Genomic DNA, 14,669 nt, shown 5'->3' with positions numbered 1-14,669 from the left:
GTCGCAGAGGGCATGCGAGACTTGACTGAGGCAGTAAGGTAGTTGTGCCGCAAATTGGACAGTGAATGTGGCACAAGGCACAGGGAAAAACAGCACGTGGAGCGATACACAAAGGCGGTGAACCGCCTACGCAATGCCACTTCTGTCCTCAGCACACGCATAGTGGCTATGCAGTTGGAAATGGCCCACTGCAGCCAGGATGTTGCTAGGGGGTTGGTGCAGGTCACCACTGCGGTTGATCTGCTCTGGACAGCCAACAGGGTCTGGGGATGGTGGAGACAGTGAGGAGGTCACCAGCCGCAGCAGCATAACTCCACCCTTTGAGGAGCCCAGATGGCATAGTACAAGGCAAGGGCCAGCAGCAGAACAGTCCTCCAGACATTGTGCACACTGAGCGAGGCACTGCTGTGCGTGACCGCAGGAAATTAGTCCATACTGCTGCTGACATTCTTCCACCGCAAGATCGCCGAAATACACAACAGCTTCGGCGCAGCAACCACGCACCCAACCACCGAACCTACGCCCCCCACCACCACCTTCTGCGCCTGGACCCCGGTCAGCACTGAAGACACCACCCGCACGATGAACACCATCCACTCCGGATCCCCAAACGACCCCTGCCCCCACCACGTCTTCAACAAGGCCGACTCCATCATCGCACCCCATCTCCGGGACATCATCAACACATCCTTCAACACCGCCACCTTCCCGGAAAGCTGGAAGCACGCCGAGCTCAGCGCCCTCCTGAAGAAACCAACAGCGGACCCCACCGACCTCAAGAACTTCAGCCCCATCTCACTCCTTCCTTTTCCTGCCAAAGTCATCGAGAACACCATCAACAGACAGCTTGCCGCCTTCCTCGAGACGAATGGATCCTTCGACCACTCGCAATCCGGCTTCCGCGCCAACCACAGCACCGAGACCGCCCTCATCGCAGCCACTGACGACATCAGATCCCTGCTTGACAACGGGGAAACAGCGGCCCTCATCCTCCTGGACATCTCCGCAGTAGTGCAACGCCTCAGCAACATCGAAATCCAAGAGAAGGCACTGGAGTGGATCATCTCGTTCCTCGCCGGAAGAACCCAGAGAGTCCGCCTCCCCCCCGTTCAGATCCAAGGCCACCGAAGTCATCTGCGGCGTACCACAGGGATCATCACTCAGCCCCACCCTCTTCAACGTCTACATGAGCCCCCTTGCAGCCATCGCACGCAAACACAACCTCAACACCATCTCCTACGCCGACGACACACAGCTGATCCTCTCCCTCACCAACAACCCAGCCACCGCCAGAGCCAGCCTACACGAAGGGATGAAAGACGTCGCCGAGTGGATGAAGAACAGCCGCCTGAAACTGAACTCAGACAAGACGGAAGTTCTCATCCTTGGACCATCACCCTCCGCCTGGGACGACTCCTGGTGGCCCCCTGCCCTGAGCACCACTCCCAAGCCAACGGACCACGCACGTAACCTGGGCTTCATCCTGGATTCCTCCCTCTCGATGACCAGACAAGTCAATGCTGTCTCATCATCGTGCTTCAACACCCTGCGCATGCTCCGAAAGATCTTCCGATGGATCCCCACCAAAACCAGGAAGACGGTCACCCAGGCGCTCGTCACCAGCCGACTGGACTACGGAAACACCCTCTACACCGGAACCACAGCCAAACTTCAGAAAAGACTCCAACGCATCCAGAACGCCTCCGCACGACTCGTCCTGGACATCCCGCTACACAGCCACATCTCCGACCACCTGAGAGACCTGCACTGGCTCCCCGTCAGCAAGAGGATCACGTTCAGACTCCTCACCCACGCACACAAGGCTCTCCACGACCTGGGCCCCAAGTACCTCAACAACCACCTGACCTTCTACACGCCCACCCGCCAGCTACGGTCGACCAGCCTCGCCCTCACCGCCGCCGTTCCACGCATCCGCAGAGCCACCGCCGGTGGAAGATCCTTCTCCTACCTGGCAGCCAAGACATGGAACTCCCTCCCCATCCACCTCCAGCTAACCCAGGACCATCTCTCCTTCAGGAAGCAACTCAAGACCTGGCTCTTCGAGCAGTAACATACCCCTTCCCAACCCAGCGCCTTGAGACCCTTCCGGGTGAGTAGCGCGCTATACAAGTGTCATGATTGATTGATTGATTGACATTCGCTGATGGGTGAGGTAACCCATGTGACCCAATGATAGTGGATGACAATGTGTATGCAGTGTGTTAACGCCACACCGGGCTACTCAAGGCACACAGAGGCCAATATGGTGAGGCGGTGTTCATTCCTATTGCCTGATGTAAGGACAATAAAACACTGTTACACAATTGTCATTAATAGCTTTGTGTCATTACTTACTTAGAAATAGTTGCGTGTGATCTCAGTACGTCTGTGTCTCCCATCTGCCGCTCCTACAACACCTGCTGCACTGTGCAGGGCCCATGGTCTGAATCCGTGATTTCAACTGGGGTTCCCTTCTTTGGGTCCAGGTTGTGTAGCATGGCACAGGTAGCAATGATTGTGCAGCATATCTTGGGGCTCTACTGCCGTGCACCTCCACTCTTGTGGAGGCAGCGGAACCTGCTCTTCAGAAGTCCAAATGTCTCCTCCACCACATTCCGTGTAGACTTATGGGCAGCAGTGTATCTCCTCTCACTTGGGATAGATGGGTTGAGGAAAGGGGTGAGTATGAATGCACACACTGCAAATGTGCTGTCACCTAAGTGGGAAAGGATGAAACATCAATCACAGGCAACAACAGAAACATCCAAGGTATACATCAGTGTGTGTCACATGCATTTACCTAGCAGGTATCCTTCTCCAAATTCACCCCCAGCCAGACGTGTATAGATTCCACTGTGCCTGAAGATGTAGGAGTCATGCATGCTTCCTGGGACTTTCGCTACTGTATCAGTTATGATGTGAGATGCTTCACAAATGACCTGAACTTTGATCGAATTATATGATTTCCTGTTCCAATATATGTACTGAGTAGCAGAGGGGGGGCAGATTGCGATATGTGTCTTATCAATGCACCCTATGACATGTGGGAACTGGGCCATCGGACAGAAATCCATCTTGCTCTTATGCAGTTCCATTTGCATTGTGGGAAACCGGATATAATGGTCATTCTTTGAAGCATGGCATCCAGGAAGGTGTTGAAGAGGCGTGACAGGCAACTTTGTGAGACACCTCCAGCCACAGCTATCATCCCCTGGTAACTTCCTGATGCAAGTAGGTGCAGGGAACAAAGGACCTGCACATGTGGTGGAATTGAATACGCTCTGCGTGTCTGCTGCTCCAGGATGGGGTGCAGGTCACGTATCAGGTCTATGATGGTAGTGGTATGTATTTCTTCTTCTGTGAGTTGGAAATGTGTGATGCGCACTCTGTATATGCGTTCCTGTCACCTCCTCATCTTCTGTGCTGCTGCTTGAATCTGCATCCGCCTTGCAATGACATAGAGGGCCACCATTGTGTTGAGACTGATGCATTCTGGGGCTGTTTATATGCAGTGCACCTGGTTACCACCTGCTTTGAGTCAGTGGTAATTTGCGAATCGCAAATAGCGATTTTGCGGGAAATCGCTATTTGCGATGTTTCTTACATTGGTGTGCAATTTTTTTGCGATTTCGCACTTTGCGAGGCGCTATTTGGGAGTTGGTGGGTCAAATTCGCAAGATAAGAAAACGCTAAATGACTTTGCTTTTTTTTAGAGATTCCTTAATTTGTGCATGCCTTTTTCCTTCTACATTTCACAGGGCTGTTTTACTATCGCAAACGTAGAAATCTTGTGAATTTCTGTGTTTGCGATCGGCATTTTGCTTTCTGCATCTTGCCCTAAGCCTGCTAACCCTGGAGAGGGATTTGTTCCACATCCTGGCTTCAAAATATTACCAAAGGCTTATGGACCATACACATTTTAAATGTTCTCCACCACACATACATCCTGAGATGTTCCACAGCCCATGTGGCAGCCAATAACTTCTTTTCTATTATGGAGTAATTCCTTCCTGCTTGTGTCAAAGTATGAGCTGCATATGCAACCCGCTCAGTGCCATCCTTTCTTTGTGATAGTACTTCACCAACACCATAGCCAGTTGCATCCACTGATATTATGCAACCCGCCCCCATCACAAACAATTTCCAACATGGTGCATATAATACCTCATTCTTGATTGCAGCAAACACCTCCTTTTTGTTTCTGACCCTCAACAAAATGCTACCTTTTTTCACAACAATGATTGTAGATTCTCTACCTTGGTGCCATAATTCTCCACAAATCGAGACTAGAATTCCATCAGCCCTGAAAAGAAAATCAACTTTTCCTTACATTTGGGTTCTGGAGCATTGACAGCTGTTTCTACATGGCTCATTTTCGGGTGCATACCTTTCTCTGATATAACATGCCCCAGATATTCCACCAGCTGTTTCCCGAAATCACATTTTTCTTCCTTTACAGTTAGACCATTTTGCATATGAGCATTTAACTAGGCCTGGGCGTAAAACTCAGCTCTGCCTGCGGAGATTGTGGAGTTCGTCGACTCCGCATTCTGAATAGAATGTGACAGATATCGCACTCTGCAACAGAGCAGAACTTTTTTGGTTATCGCGTTAGAAAAGTTCTTTTGCGCGTGCACAAGCAACTTGCCGGGCGCTCGCGATTGCCCACGTGATTTTTAGAGTCGTTCAAGAGAGCCACGAGAGTAACCAAATTAAATGTTCACCCAATGCATTTTGGGCTACAAGCCTTTCGTCAGGGGTAACTGGAATTAGCCGAAATGCATTGGGTAGACACTTAATTTTGTTACTCAAACTGAAACCTGATACACCGAGTTGTTGGTAAAATGCCCTAATGGGAATTCTTCAAGCATTAAAAGGTTTCAAATCACATCGCCTCCCTCTGAATTTTGAATCTAAGAGAGAGGTGAAAACAGATGAAAATGATTATTTACAAGATTACTGGATTGATTACGGTGATGACTGAATGATCGTATGCAGTGCGGCTTTAAACTGGTGCGGGAAGACACACCAGGCATTCTTTGTTATTCAACTCGTGCTAATGGGATGGAGCATACATTCTAGCATGCACGCAAATACTTGCCTTAAGCACCATTTAAAAATGTTTAAAACTTGTTGGAAACAAAAGGGAAGGAGTGCAGTCTACCAATATTTTAATTATGATATATTACATGGATGTCCCTTTGGATGTTTCCACCCCACAAGTCTAAAAGGAAAAATACTTTCACTGAAGCTATTCAAGATAACCAAATTGTATTGAGCTCAACATTTGACAAATTTTGACAAAAATACGCATTTTTATGCGCAAAACGCTGGGCCCGATTCACAAAACCAATCTGAGACAAAAGTCTAATTTTACAACTTTTGGTATTCACAAATGTAATTGAAGAGTTGTTTCTTCATGCCCACAGTTGGGCTGGAATCTCCGGCTTTGGCCGTACTCTCTGGCTAAAGCCGGACTCTCCGGCTTGGGCTGTACTCTCCCGCTAGGGCCGGATGAAGTGTAATCAATGGGCCAGAATGCAGTTTTCATGAAAAAGGAATATTAGGAACCGGTGATAAATGGTAGAGGAGGTAAGGAAAATCAGTTTGGGCAGGAAAAAGTGTGTGGCTGGAGACTACATCATATCCAAGAAAAGTTTGCTCCTTTGCATCATGGAACATGCAGTCCACAATTTGCTCTCCCTCAGTGTTGACTGTAGTACTAACATTACAATCAACACTAAAGGAAGCGTTGTGGTGCGTTGCTCTCCCCTCAGTGTTGACTGTAGTGTTGACACTACAGTAAACACTGAGGGGAGCGCAAATTGTGGACTGCATTTACCTCCTCTACCATTTATTTCACTTTCCTACTGCTCCTTTTTGTAAAAAGTGCATTATGGCCCATTGATTACCCTTCATCTGGCCCGAGCCTCAGAGCACAGCTCGGGTGCCAGGAGGATGGCCAAAGCTGGAGATTCCGGCCTGACTGCGGACTAAAAGATTCAACTCGTAAATGACATTTGTGAATACTAAACGTCGTAAAGTTAGACTTTTGTATCAGATTGCTTTTGTGAATCGGGTCCACAGTTTATAACTTTCAGTAAGCTGGCAGCTTAGAACAGCTCTGCATGTCCGTTCATAGCATTTCTTATCATCAAAGTCAACTAAGCTAGTTAATACACTGAGATGACCGATCTGAGATCTATAGCTTAAAGTTTAAGGAACTGAGGAGGCACAGGTAAAAGTGATAGATGGTGGGGAGATCTTCTGGGAATTACTTTTTTCACTGTCATCCCATATATGATGTCAAGAAGTTGTTATGTTATGTAGCTGGTTGGGACCTGCCGTTGTGTTTGAAATTGAGTACTTTTCTGGCCAGCAGTATGTGGTAGGTCTCTTCAGTTATTCAATAACTTTTTTATTGTGATGAGGGGTTTATTGCTGTGGACTGGTACAGTATGGTGTGATGGACATGACCCACTGGATTTCTGTCTTCTGTGAGTCTAAGTGGGTCAAGCAACATGAGGTAATTATTATGAACTTCAAGTTGCACACTTATTGACCCATAAGTGTGTCTCCCTAGGCACCAGTACTCGTGCGCTGGAATCTCCAGCCAAAATTCAATGTAAAGTTCAACTTAAATGTTTCCCAATAAAGTTTGCTTCATGCGTTGTTTTTAGTTCAAAATCAAAGGTATTTTAATTCACTTTTCTTATTATTCAACATTCAAGACAATCCATTGTTCCAATGCATTTCGGTGTTATACTACACCTTCATCAGGGAACGTCTCCCGCCAGAAGATGTTAAAAATCCAGTTGTATCCGCTTTGCTTCATATAGTAACGAACGTCAATGGATGAAAGCACCTTATGAAGCCTGTTTAAACTACAGCCAACTGTTGAGTGTTATGTTATTAGTATTAATGAAGACCAGATGGATTATATATGACCTGACATTGCTATATAATAGACATGCTAGAGATAGGTGAGCTCTTCATAACTTATCAGGACATAGAGTGTAGGGTGCTGGTTGGATTGTTCTATATCTGTCTACTGGAAAATGTGGATTGCCCTTGAAATAATAATTATTAGTCCAGGATCAACTCAAGGCTTATGAGATGATGTCGTTATTTCGGAAATATAAAAAATCATGTTGGTAATTAGTTGCTAAATTTCGCCTGCTGCTATTTTTACAGTGAGAGGTGTTTCCTGTATTATGTCACTGCATTTATTAATGAGTAATACTCACTTATAGTATTACTCATTCTGCTGACTCTGCCATGGAAATTGACCTATAGCCTACTTCTTTCTGAATTAAACATTACTGAACAGAAGACTGAATGAACAAATGGACAATCACACCAATGTATGAATGGATGAGAATAATTCGGTCTTGAAAATAGATTACTTAGGGGCAAATTTTTTAATTTAAAAAGAAAGCATTAAAATGATTACAGATTAGACTTCAATTTTATTTCTAAGGCCCTGGCCTTCACATACATGTCCAGATAAACTGAGTTCCATTACCTTAACCTCTGAATTTCTAAACAAATTTCTGCTTTAGCGTGTGTGTGTTTAGAGAAGTTCAGGTTCACAGAGAGAAAGAAATGCCAGAAGGGTCCATTGTTCATTTTGTCTCTTTGGTATCTGGGACTCTTATCGGGAGTTGTGACGGTGCAATAGATGGTATTGTGGCTCTGCAATGTCATTGTGTTTATCTCACTATCAATCTAGTGAGAATGTTTATGACTACTTTAAGATCAGTTCTTTTTTTTTTAACTCAAAGCACAAACAGGTTGTGGGATGTGTATACTGAGGAGGGACTGCATGAAGGGTGACAAAGTGCAAGGAGAGGAGTATTTTGAATGATGTGTTAAAAGTGATATTTTGCCCATAATTTGACCTTTAATACTTTTATGATTGTGGTAAAATGCAATAGGCTGATGAATAAAGATAGTGTGCGATCATTCTTTTGGATGCTCGTACAAGTGGATTTGAAAAGGGGTTGTGAAGGTTCCTGTGGGATTCCTGCTAACAGCAAGTGCATCTCCCTCCTTTTCTTAATTCGATATAAAAAAAAATATTTAGGTTGCATAGGCAGCCATAAAGGTACATCACAAAAACTTCAAAAAAAGAAATGTATTCTCAGTGCAATCCATTAACCAAACACATCGCAAGAGCAAGAATATGTATTGCTGCACATGAGTGACAGTGCATGTGTTCTTTACAAGAGTAATTCATAAAAGCCCTCATAGATACAGCAGGCTAAAGTTCTGGAATAACATGAGATTTATTTGGGACGGTCGCACCTTTAAAACCTTTCCTTTACAAAGAATGTATCATAAAAAACAATTATATCAAGAAACAGCTAAAATAACACAGTCTTCCTTTTGAGGACGCAAAAGACACATAATTGATGGACGGAATGCAGAACAAATTAAAACATTCACCCCCAGTCAAGAGATCTGGGTTAAATCCATCATTCTTTTGCTCACCATGCCACCCCAGTTTAGACCTGGCCATATGCAAATCAATCTTGACCCTGTGCCTCATGGGAACAGTCCAGCCCGAACTACCGAGCCAGGTCCTCCCTGGACCAGAAACAAGCATCCTAGGACCGGTTTTGGGGTTTCACCCCTCTTCTGCCAGGATAGCTTGATTCCAGTGGCACAGTGAGCCCAGGACCCACGTCTGGGCATACCTGGCGCACTTAGGGTGGGAAAGAAAAAGACACACAATTGATGGACGGGATGCAGAACAAATCAAAAAATTGACCCCTAGTCAAGAGATCTGGGTTAATTTCATTAAACATTTACACATAAAGAAAGAGAATTTAGCTACTGCAGAATACCCAATGAAGCACCACAACTTCTAATTCCACTCTCCCTTAAAACTGGTATTAAAAACCTTTTAGTAAAGGCAGAATCAAAGTGACATAAGCAAGTCAAAATGCTGCAGGCTCTGTGGGAAGATTCATTGCATGGGTATATTAAAACTTTAGTTGGATCAAACTGACGAAGGGGGAAACTGAGATGACATCTCACAAAATCCAAAACCAAAGGGGATGATGGACGGAGTGTTGAACATTACAAGCACTCACCCCTATTCAACTGATCTGGGTTTAATCCATTATCATTCTTTAGCTCACTCTGCCACCCCAGTTCATACATGGCCATATACAAATCAGTCTGACCCTGTGCCTCTTGGGAACAGTCCAGCCCGAACTGCCAAGCCATGTCTTCCGTGGACCGGAAACAAGCATCCTGGGACCGGTTTCAGCCGTCATCAGCCAGGCTATCTTGAATCCAGTGGCAAAGTGAGCAAGGGACCCACGTCTGAGCACACCCTGCCAACTTAGGGCGAACAAAGCAAAACCAAAGGGGATGATGGATGGAGTGATGAACATTGAAATCACTCACCCCCAGTAAACTGATCTGGGTTTAATCCATCATCATTCTTTAGCTCACTCTGCCACCCCAGTTCAGATGTGGCCATATGCAAAACAGTCTGACCCTGTGCCTCATGGGAACAGTCCAGCTCAACTGCCAAGCCAGCATAAATCTTGTTAAAAGCAAACTGTCCCAGGCGTCACCCACCCACTCAAGGTACAGCTCTAAGGCTGGTATGGTTTGGAGCTTCACATACTCCCTGACAATAAATTCTGATAGTTCGATTTCTCCCCTTCAGCAATGGTTTAAAATATTATTTTTTTTCTGAAAATATTTTTATTGAATTTCAACAACAAAAGATACAGACATCGGTCAAATAGTAAGGCATATAAAGACGATCAACAGTATGGTAAAACAAATTGGGCAAAGTATCATCCATAGGCGTCTACATTGTCACAGTACTACAGAGCAGCAACGTAAATGCATTCAAAAGTACATACCAGTGCCTAGGAAATAAAGCAAGTCACAGCCAACACATTGTGAAATTGGCAGTCAATAAAGGGTATTAGCCTACGGTTCACACAAAATCCGTTCCATCATCTAAGTAATGCATGCAAGGGTTACAATGCCAGTGTCACTCTGGGTCCGATGTTGATATCAACTAACAGAAGCAACCAAGAAAGAAATGTGAAACATCCCCCTTCGGAGAATGTGGTGGGGGATTCAATGGAGAAAAGCAAGAAAGAGGGGGGGGGGCGATCTGTACATTTGAATTGTTGAGTAAGCTAAGTAGTGTCATCAGGGAGTCAGGGGAGGGCCATACTAAAAGAGAAAAGATCCAGAGGGAAGGGGACCAGGCGGGTAGGGATGTGTCAGTTATGGTCGAGGACTGATCAGCAAGCAGATAGCACTGATCATGATGGGAGCCCTCGCCCCTGATCAAAGGAGAAATCAAACAGATGAAGGGCGTGTAATTTGGATGGCTGAAAATATTGATATTCCAGCTGTGATAGATAGTCAAAGAGAGGCTGCCACAGCCGGGTAAACCTTTTATCAAGTAAGAGAGAGGTTATGTGATAAGTGTTCTATCGCTAGAGTATACCTGAGTCTAGTGAACCAAGAGGCAATAGGGGGGGTATTTATTTGTTTTTATTAATTTATACTCGAGTGATGGGCCCTATCAGAAAGAAGCAGCAAGGAGCTGAGAACATCAATGACTAGAGTGGGAGCTTTTGACGCCCAGCGAATGGCCAGCTGCCCCCCCCCCCCCTCAAACTGGGTGAATATGTAGCGCCAGAGACTTCCACACATGGGGTACAGACGCAGAGCAACCTCCGGGCACAGCAGCCCCCCAGCACTGAAGCACTTGTGGGCAGTGACCCCTTCAATGCCAGACTCTCGGGAGCCCGAGGTAGGGTGACCAACTGGCATGGGTGCAAATTCAGGACGGTGAGTGTAAAAATTCAGGACAAAGGGTGAAAATTCAGGACAGAAATTCAGGACAAAAAAATTTGGACAAAAAGTAAGTTTTACAGACACATCACAGGAGGTCGCGCAATAGTAAATAATTCAGATGAGGATGAACTCCAGAATGGCATCATCAGCCCATGGATTCCGACTGAGGGAAAGAAAAGATGTGTCAGTTAGTGTAAACTTCTGTCTGGACGAGCACTGACTATGCCAGGGGAGGGAACAAAAGAGGACATATGAGGAAAAGGAGACCATAGCAGCCTTTCAGGATGATTGCCACCCTATGGCAGCGGTAATGTACTGCAAGGGGCTTGAATTTGTGTGCCTCTTATGACCCTTCAACAAATAGGACATATCGCCCCTCACCACAGAGGGCATATCATTATATATGAAATTGTATTCCATTGTATGTAATAAATAATTGCTTTGTCTGTTCTCTCCCCAGTGATATTTGAGTGTTTTGCAGTTCTGGCGCCGGGAAACCCTTTGTGGGTAGCTGCGCGCCTTACAAATGCTATAAAATAAATAAATAAAAAATAAAATACATGAACTCTCTTTAAAGTATATCAGGTTGAGAATGATTATATAACATTAGAGACTGAAACCTGTGGGGGTGGAGTGATGATGCTGTGATAATTCTGCCGCCAGCAGACGCACATTAACCAAATTTCATTACCCACACAATGTGGCAACCAGCCATTTTTAAATTATAGCAACATGCATTGCACAATAAATGCTACCGGGAAACAATCCCGCTGTTGAATTTTCATCATCCCCACAAAATCTTCATTGAGCATTTTGTATATGATAATCCAAAGTTATTTAATTTTGGATCCCCTTCTGGTCCCCTTCTGGTCCAGGGGTTCCATATAAATCTTTCAGCTCCTACTACCTTCAGGTCAAAAGTGCCTCGACATAACATTAGCACATACCTCCGATACATGGTGTGAGGTCCGAAACAAAACAAAAATTAAATGGTCACAAAAGGCAAAATGGGTTAGGGATTCTTTGCTGGATTCGATCATCATGCCCTCTTATTCCGCTTTTTGGTGACTTACATTCTAAGCATTTTTGCAACTACTTCAAGAAAGACCCATTGGTCTACGTTTTAGGAACTGGAAACTTATTACAGGAGGCCAGGCAAGATGCAGATAAAATAATCTTTTTGAAACCAAGCACCTTATGTCCCATATATGCAAATGCCATGAAGTTGTTATGGTCTTCTTTTCTTGGGCGGAAAGAGGCATTAACATCAAGCCAAGTGTTTCTCTATCATTGGTGTGGATAAAGACAGAAGAACATATAACAAGAATAACTTCCTATTTACATGGTTTATTTTAGTGCGACTAAGTTGTAATCAGTTTATCGAACTTGGAGGGATGAATAGCTGAATAAGCCCTGACAGGATTCAGACCTGTGTGCTGTAGGATATATGGAAGTCAGCAACGGGAATTTGACTCACTGAGTCATCTTATTTATTTATTTGAAGCTTTTATACAGCGCAAACAAGACCCTTGCGGGTATCAGAGCGCTTTACATGGAAGATGTTGGAAACAGGTACAAGCATAGAAAAATAAAAATATAGTTGATTCAGATACAAGGTGATCACGAATACAGACTAGTCATTATATTTCAGTAATAAGTAAGTAATTCAAGTGAATTTAGCCATGAGAATGTCTTTCACTTCTTTTTTAAAGAGTCAGGGAATCTTCAATCCTTTTTAATATACCAATCTAGTGTACTGATCTTTTTTTATTTTTTTTGGCAGTAGCTCCCTCCATGTTAGGACCTAGCTTTCGCTTAGCCATCTACCAATGCTAGCGGGCAGGAACAAGATAAGCTAGGGGGCTTTTAATAGACAATTACATCTGATTAAAGTCACAGGTCACGCTCATTACAGGCTTGTAGTCCAAAATTACAATTCCCCTAGCTGCAAAACCAAGGGCAATGGCCCTGCCCAGCCTCTTCCAGGCGCAAACAGGCCCACTTTTGGCCCGGATTTGCCTGGGAGTATCCTGCGCAGCGGGTGAAAGATCCTTTGTTTATGCGCCTTACTGGTGCAAATTTCAGGACCCTGCTTTCTAGCCTCAAGTGTGCTGGTGCCGACTGAAGCTTGCAGTCCTGCCCCCACAAAATCTGGCATGTCAACCACTTCAGCAACAAAGAAAACACATGAGAACACAACTAAAACAAATGTGAGGTCTAAGTAGTAGCCCAGAACTTGATGGACAAGATGGCTCCCCAGGTTTGAGGGAAAAAAAATCTAATACTTCTGCTTTCAAGTGGCACTATTATGAGACTACCAAAATTAAAAGGGAGTGTGGTACATAAATGAAAATGTATACCTTCATGTCAAAGGGTGGTGTGAGAAGTTGGCCTGATGTATGATGTCCACAGTTCTGTGGGCACCCTGTATCAGTCCAAACAATCCCTTATGGTGGTGGTTGTAAGTCAACCTTAAAGACAAGCTATCCTAGTGGTAGCATGGACTAAGCAGCCTAAAGGCTTAACTAACTCAAGAGGACATGTGAAGCCAGCTGTTTTACCATATGCAATCCTGTAATATCAAATGAAAGGACACCACACAAGTTATATATTATAAACATATATGTATTTATTCTCAGAATAATCCCCACTACTCTTTATGAGCAATGAAGCACAAGCGTTTAAACAAAAGCACAATATAACATATACAAGTTGCACGTTTATGGATGAGGCCGGTGGCCACTTAAACCATATATCAAAAAAGTGGTATAACAATCACTAATCGATCGGGGGTAAGGCCTAGGGCCTTGGGAATCGCTGGGACTACACTGGACTAACAGCAGTTAGGACGGGAGTAGCCCGCGGGATTCGGGTGCAGTGCAGAAAGCACACGCATGCACCAATGCAAAGTCAATGGTGCGTAAAAGTTATTGAGTTACAGTTTTGAGAGTCTTCCGACTGGACTAGAAGGACAAAACTTTAGACTTAGACACTAGAGGGGTAAACCACTACAGGAGCACCAGTGTTCAAGAGTTACCTCACCCACAGGAAGCGGGTGCACAGGTGCGAAGATGTGTCGGGTTTCGTCACAAAGATCTAGGGTGCCTGGAGATGAAGATGCTGCAGGCGTCCAGGAGAGAAGTGTCCGGTGCGATCCAAGGGTAGATCGAAGTTGTAGAGTACCTGAAAGCAGAGGGGACAAAGTCTGGGTCACTAGCCAGTGACCAGGAAGGAACCAGGAAGGAACCAGGCGATGTCGGGCGCAATCAGGCTGATGTTGTGAAGCTTGTCTCCGCTGCCACGTGGACTTTGGGGCACCGAGGATGTCCTGGAGTGGATCACGAGCTGTCCCACAAAGGCTCTCGCTGTCGGCAGTGTCGGCTTCCGGATCAGAGTCAACAAACCTTGGCAAAGGCAACCCACGCAGGATTCAAAGATTGCTTAATACTCGGACCAGCAAGGTCAGAGCGGGTGCTCCTTTTCAGGGGAGCGAAGGCCAGTCTTGAGCAACCAGACCAGCTGTGTAAATTCTTAGGTTTGTCGGTTCTGGGGCCACTAGCCAACAGGCAAGCGACCGGACCAACGCGGCAAGCAGGAAAATGCAAAAGGGCCCCACGCAGCACTCGTCAAGTGTGGAGGGGTGAGCTTCAGTGCAAAAGCTGCTCGGGGCTGGAGCTTCACAAACTCCAATGCACAGCTTCGAGAAAGCCTCGGATGCTGCACGGTCAGCGCTTCATGGTTTTTCCAAGATGGCCGCTCCCACGCTTCAGGTCGCCTCCACGGGTCTCAGCTCTGCATAGACTGTGGATTGGGCTGATAGAAGGGAG

Source organism: Lissotriton helveticus, chromosome 6 (assembly GCF_964261635.1).
Source record: "Lissotriton helveticus chromosome 6, aLisHel1.1, whole genome shotgun sequence".
Taxonomy (NCBI): Eukaryota; Metazoa; Chordata; class Amphibia; order Caudata; family Salamandridae; genus Lissotriton; species Lissotriton helveticus.
This window is presented reverse-complemented; position numbering follows the sequence as displayed.